Source organism: Erinaceus europaeus, chromosome 2 (genome assembly GCF_950295315.1).
Source record: "Erinaceus europaeus chromosome 2, mEriEur2.1, whole genome shotgun sequence".
Classification (NCBI taxonomy): domain Eukaryota; kingdom Metazoa; phylum Chordata; class Mammalia; order Eulipotyphla; family Erinaceidae; genus Erinaceus; species Erinaceus europaeus.
Window position 1 is genome coordinate 85,172,063 of NC_080163.1, and position 6,362 is coordinate 85,178,424.

At 37.6% G+C, this 6,362-nt stretch overlaps 1 non-coding gene across 1 annotated transcript; it reads right to left on the minus strand.

Annotated features, from left to right (window-relative positions):
- Positions 1–395: 395 nt before the first annotated feature.
- Positions 396–548, minus strand: LOC132537328 (U8 small nucleolar RNA). Its single transcript, XR_009548777.1, has one exon. It is a non-coding gene; the product is annotated as a U8 small nucleolar RNA (small nucleolar RNA).
- Between the last annotated feature and the right edge of the window lie 5,814 nt (positions 549–6,362).

Consider the following 6,362-nt stretch of genomic DNA (forward strand, 5'->3'; position numbering starts at 1 on the left):
TTTGCATTATTTATAAATCCCAGACTAAAAAAAAAAAAAACAAACAAAACCTATTTTACTTTTTGAAAGCACATGTCCTGTTGGGTGAAATGTCTTCTTTTCTTCCCCCTTTTCTTTTTTTTCCTATTTATTTATTTATTTATTTATTTATATTTTCCTTTATTGGCAAATTAATATTTTATAGTCAACAGTAAATACAATAGTTTGTACATGCATAACATTTCTCAGTTTTCCACATAACAATACAACCCCCACTAGACCCTCTGCCATCCTGTTTCAGGACCTGTACTCTCCCCCACACCCACCCCAGACTCTTTTACTTTGGTGCAATACACCAACTCCAGTCCAGGTTCTGCTTAGTGTTTGTGAGATACCTTCTGACCCAAGGAATGATCATCAGAGTCAGGAGAATTAAGTTAGTTTGAAAGATATTGAAAGTTCTGATTACAGTGGCAGAGTTAATAACCAGAAGTCATGTGAATGCTTATCGTCATGCTCTAATCATCTTTCCAAAAAGAGGAACATGTAAAGATTATCCTATGTGATGATCCATTGGACTTTTGTTGGATACTTTGTTGTACACATATTATTTGAACTGCTACAGATAGTGCTATTATGAGTATTTTTGTATATGTATTCTAGTGCACATATAAATATGCTTCTCTTAAGTATATAGTTCATCAAGATTCAGAAGTTTTAAGTAACAGGGCATGCAAATTAGCTTCACTCAATACTGCTAACCCACTTTCCCCAAAGTAGTTGCATCTATTTCTTTTTTTAAAATTTTATTTATTTTCCCTTTTGTTGTCCTTGTTGTTTTTATTGTTGTCATCTTTGTTAGATAGGACAGAGAGAAATGGAGAGAGGAGGGGAGAAAGATGGATACCTACAGACTTGCTTCACCACCTGTGAAGCTCCCCTGTAGGTGGGGAGCTGGGGGCTCAAACCCGGATCCTTATGCTGGCCCTTGCACTTTGCGCCACGTGCGCTTACCCCGCTGTACTACCACCCAACTCCTGTTGCACTTATTTCTAATCTCACTTGAAATGACTAGGAGTATATGAGGCACACACACAATAATTAAAAAATTTCAAACTATTATTCTTTTAAATATATATTTATTATATTAAAATTTGACATGAAAGAGATAAATTGAAAGGAAAGAGGAGGTGGGGGATGAAAAGTAGATACATATTCCACTGCTTCATCATGCATGGTTTTCCTACTACAGGGGGGAACCAGGGACTTGAGTCAGGGTTCTTGCACATGGTAATATGTGTGCTCAATCAGGGGTACCACCATCTGACCACTACTTTAATCATTCTACATAATTCTTTTCATTAGAATGTAGAGTCCTTGAAAGCAGAAACTTTATTTAATCACTATGTCCACAAGTGCTTGAAGCTGAAATATTAGGGGCCAAGTGGTGGCGCACCTGGTTGAGCACACATGTTACAATGTTCTAGGAGCCAGGTTGGAGCCCCCAGTCTCCACCTGCAGAGGAAAAGCTTTTCAAGTGGTGAAGCTTGGCTGCAGGTGTTTCTCTGTCTCTCTCCTTATCACCCCTTTCCCCCTTGATTTCTGGCTGTCTCTATCCAATAAATAAAGATAACTAAAAAAAAAAAAAGAAAAAAGAAAGAAACTGAAATATTAAACTAGTATTGAATGAAAGAATGCTTGGATTGCAAGGCTATTAGAAAAATGGACAAATTTGTTCTAAGATTTAAGAGCTCCTTTTTTTTTTCTTTTTATCATTTTATGGGGAATTAATGTTTTACAGTTCCGTGACTGATATATGGGTATAATTCCTCATCTCCATGTGATAGGTGTCTGCAGAACACTCTCACACCCAACTTAGGTCCTTTTCCATCATTATGCACCAGGACTGCAATTCTCCTCTCTTCTCCTTCCCCAGAGGCTTTTGTTTTGGTGCCATACAGGTTTAAGATCTTATCTGTTAATATAAATTTACCTGACCTTAAACTGCTGCAATATTTATTTTATAACACTTTATTTTTACATTTATCACAATTATATTTAAGTATTTACTCTAAGATTTTAAAACTTGTGTGTGGGGGGGACATGGAGAGATAACTATGTGGTTATGAAGAGACTTTTATGTATAAGATTCTGAGATCCCAGATTCAGTCCCTGGCACCATTATCAGCCAGAGCTGAGCAGTACTTTGGTTAAAAATGATAATAATAATATTTTATTGCAGTGATGGGAATCAAATCAGGGTCTCATTCAAGTAAGGCACAGCCTCTATTGTCACCTCTTTTGCTCTGACATATATTACATGTATATTTAAAAAAAATTTTTATTAGCAATTTAATATTGATTTACAAAAGTATATGTCTTACAAAAGTATATGTCAACAGGGGTATATAAATATGTATTTCTTAATCCTTCGGTGAGACTTAGGGTTTCTGTAACAATATGGACATTTTGGCTTAGATAATCCTTGGTTATTAAGGGTTAGCCTGTGCACTGTAAAATGTTTAGCAGTATTCCTGGTCTTTCCCCAATATATACCTCTGCCCATTATAAACTATTAACACTTTTATCTTAACCTAATCCTACACATTCCTTCTCCCTATAGTCTCCAGATAAACCCTGGGACATAAATTTGTTCCTGATTGAGAACCACTGTGGTAGGTAAAGCTCCTGTCTGTGTATCGTAATCATTTAGAAAACTTCAAAAACAAGACAAAACAAAACAAAACTACAGGTTCCCACAAGGGTAAAAATAGGGGACTTGTGATAAGAGCAGATAATTTGTAAATGTAGAAGGCTTCCGGGTCATTTCACTGTATAACTTAGTTCAAGAATGACTTCTCAGATGCCATTTAAAAATCAATTGACAATTTAAATTGCTACTAGCTCATGCTGTACACCTACCTGTAGATTAAAAAAAAAATCCCCTTTCATACATACAGATATACATTTTAGCCAATATTATGTGAAAAACATTACTTCTTGAATATTGTGTTTATTTAGGTGACCTATAGCAGTAACATTTTAAAAATCCTTATTCTACAGTCCTCTGCTCTACCAGCTGAGCTATTGAAGGGTGCTCAAGAATCCTTATTCTTAATAAGGTCTTCACTTTGTTTTCAAACATACCTGCCACTGCAACTATTTCTTATGCTACCAGCTTTCTGTGAGCAGTGCAGTGAGAGAAGGATTTCACTAATTATACCATCTTTACATTGTTCTATTTACTTCTCAGGTAAAAACTGCAATGGTAATCAGAGCAGATTATAGTGAAAAAGAAATAGTGACTTCTTGAGAGATAAAAGAAGGAGCCAATTTATATGTACTTCTCCCTCTTGAAGTTGACTTGTAAAAAATCAGCAATATAAAGTACAAAAGAGATTGTATTTGCAATGACATTTTTCCAGGTAATATATACATTAGACTGGTGAAATTACATTTTTATGTAATGGAAAGGCAATTTTTATATTTAAGTTTTAGTTTTTTTATTGATTCTGAGATATTTTATTGTCAGATATCTGTATATTTCTTTAGATTTGCCAAGCTAAAAAAAACACATTTTGTCTTATTGTCACAAACTATAATATTGGTAGTATAATGCCAGAGTAGCCAAAAACTGTTACCTGAAGCATGGGGAAAGATAGCTTCTCATTTTACATTTTCTATTTCTCCCAGATATACTTTGGCTCCCTTCCTTAGGTAGTCCTTGTCACATGTTCATGAAATTATTCATAATGATTATAATATATGGTTTCCTTCGTTTTAGCTATTTGAATTGCTACAACTGGAATTAAGTCTTAAGCCCTTTATTAAAATATTTCATTGTTTAATAAAAGGATCTATGAAATATGCTGCTCAGCTCTTATCGCTTTTTCTTTTCTTTATACTTTAGTTGTTTATTGGATAGAGATAGAGAGAAACAGAGAATGGTGAGATAGGAAGAAAGAAAGAGAGATACCTGTAGAGATGTTTCACCAATCATGAAGCTCCCTCCCCCGCAGGTGCAATTTATTTACTTATTTTAATAAAATATTTATTTATTTATTTACTCCCTTTTGTTGCCCTTGTTGTTTTATTGTGGTTATTATTGTTGGCATTGTTGTTGGATAGGACAGAGAGAAATCAAGAGAGAAGGGGAAGACAGAGAGGAGAGAAAGACAGACACCTGCAGATCTGCTTCACCACCTGTGAAGCAACTCCCCTGCAGGTGGGGATCGGTAGGGCTTGAACTGGGATCCTTACACTGGTCCTTGTGCTTTGCACCACCTGCGCTTAACCTGTTGCGCTACCGCCAGATCCCTGCTTACTTATTTATTTATTACCAGAACACTGATCAGCGCTGGCTTATGGTGGTGCAGGGGACTGAACCTAAGACTTCGGAGTTTCAGGCATGAGAGTCTCTTCACTGCTTGTGAAGCTTCTCCCCTGCAGGTGGGAGCAGGAGCTCCCTGATCCTCATGCAAGGTAATGTGTGTCTACAACCTCATGTACCATCAGTCGGCCCTCTATTAATATATTTTCTATCTTTTAAGAAAGATTTGTCTACTTGTTAACATGAGAGAGAGAGAACTGTAGTATTACTCTGGCACTCATGATGCCAGGGATCAAACTCAGAACCTCATGCTTTTTTAATTTTTTTTTTTTTTTTGCCTCCAGGATTGTGGCTGGACTCTGTGCCTGCACTATGAATCCACTGCTCCTAGAGGCCATTTCCCCCATTTTGTTGCCCTTGTTGTAGTTGCTACTGTTGTCATAGCTGTTTTTGTTGTTGGATAAGACAGAGAGAAATAAAGAAAGGAGGAGAGAAAGATAGACACCTGCAGCCAGCTTCACTGCTTGTGAAGCGACCCCCTGCAGGTGGGGAGCTGAGGGCTTGAACGGGTCCTCATGTGTGCTTAACCCGCTGTGCTACTTCTCAGCTCCCAGGACCTCATGCTTTTTTAGATACAAAGTTCTAGTCACTGCACCACATCTCAGGCCACAGTTATCTTTTCTTTATTATTTTAAAATTTATTTAAAATGACAAAACATTTATTTGAAATTATAATATAAGGGTGGGAGTAGATGGCAAAGTGGTTTTGCTAAGAGTCTCTCATGCCTGAGTGTTGGTCATTATGCCAGGTCCCCTGCATTGCTTGATGCTGTGGTCTATTTACATAATCATTGTTTTGCCTGAGACCCTGCCCTGCCTGCAGGGTATTGGTTTAATCCCCACTGGTTAGAACCTTCACAACAGCTGCTATGGAAGCTTGCTACCTTTGCGCTCTTTTCTTCTCTCCACCCCCTCTCCTAGCCATTTCCTTTTCCGACCTGCCACTTCCATTTCAAAAGATATAAAGGTGCTGTCTCTGATCAATAAAGGCATTGCATTGCAATCCCGCTCAGCCACAAGTTCCCAGTCTCTTCTCTCTCCGGCAAAGCTAGCCTGGCACCTGAGACCCTGAAGTACCATGTTCAATCCCCCATACCACCATAGACTAGAGCTAAGTGGTGCTCTGGTTAAAAAAAATAAATAAAACTATAAGATAACAGATGCATAATTCTGCACCCTTCCCACCACCAGGGTTCTGTATCCTCATTCTCTCCATTCCAAACTACAGTAGTTTACCCAAGTTTGCAGACATGAGTTGATTACCATTTTTATAATTGCCTATATGTACCTATATTTGCCCATTTTTTCCCCACTGTCCTTTCTTCTGTTCTTTTCTAAGTAATACCTACACCCATTACTACTTCTGAATATCTTTCCTTTTTTTCCCTCCTCTTTGTCCACGTCTTGATGGAATTGTAGTTCAGAGCCTTCTGGTAATCTTCCCCAATCATTTCTCACTCTCTGGGACTATGGGCCAAAATTAATTTTTGAAGGCATAAGGTAGGGATTCTGGATTTTTAAATAGTTTCTCCACTAGACATGGGTATTAGCAGGTTGATATATACAACCTAGCCTGTTTCTATCTTTCCCTAATGGGGTAGGGTTCTGCAGAAGTGAAGTTCCAGGACACACTGGCAAGGTCATCTGCCCAGGGAAGTCAGGATGGAATCATGATAGCACCTGCAACTTGGTGGCTAAACAGTAGTAAGATGTAAAGCAGGACAAAATGATTAATGAGCAGGAACCATAAAGTAGGTATAGAGCAGATAAGAATAGGGATCTTAGGGTGGAAAAAAAACTAGCAAGTCTATTTTAGGAATGTTCCTAGGGACCTATGACTTGCAGTTTTTGCTTGAGTTTGATAACTAATTCAAAGGTTGACAAAAATATTGTTTGGGGAGGTGGTGTCAGAGTTGAGAATAGGGCTGGCTAGAAAGTTGGACTTGGGCATAGTAGCTCTTAAACTTGAAGAAAATCTATGAATAAAATTAAC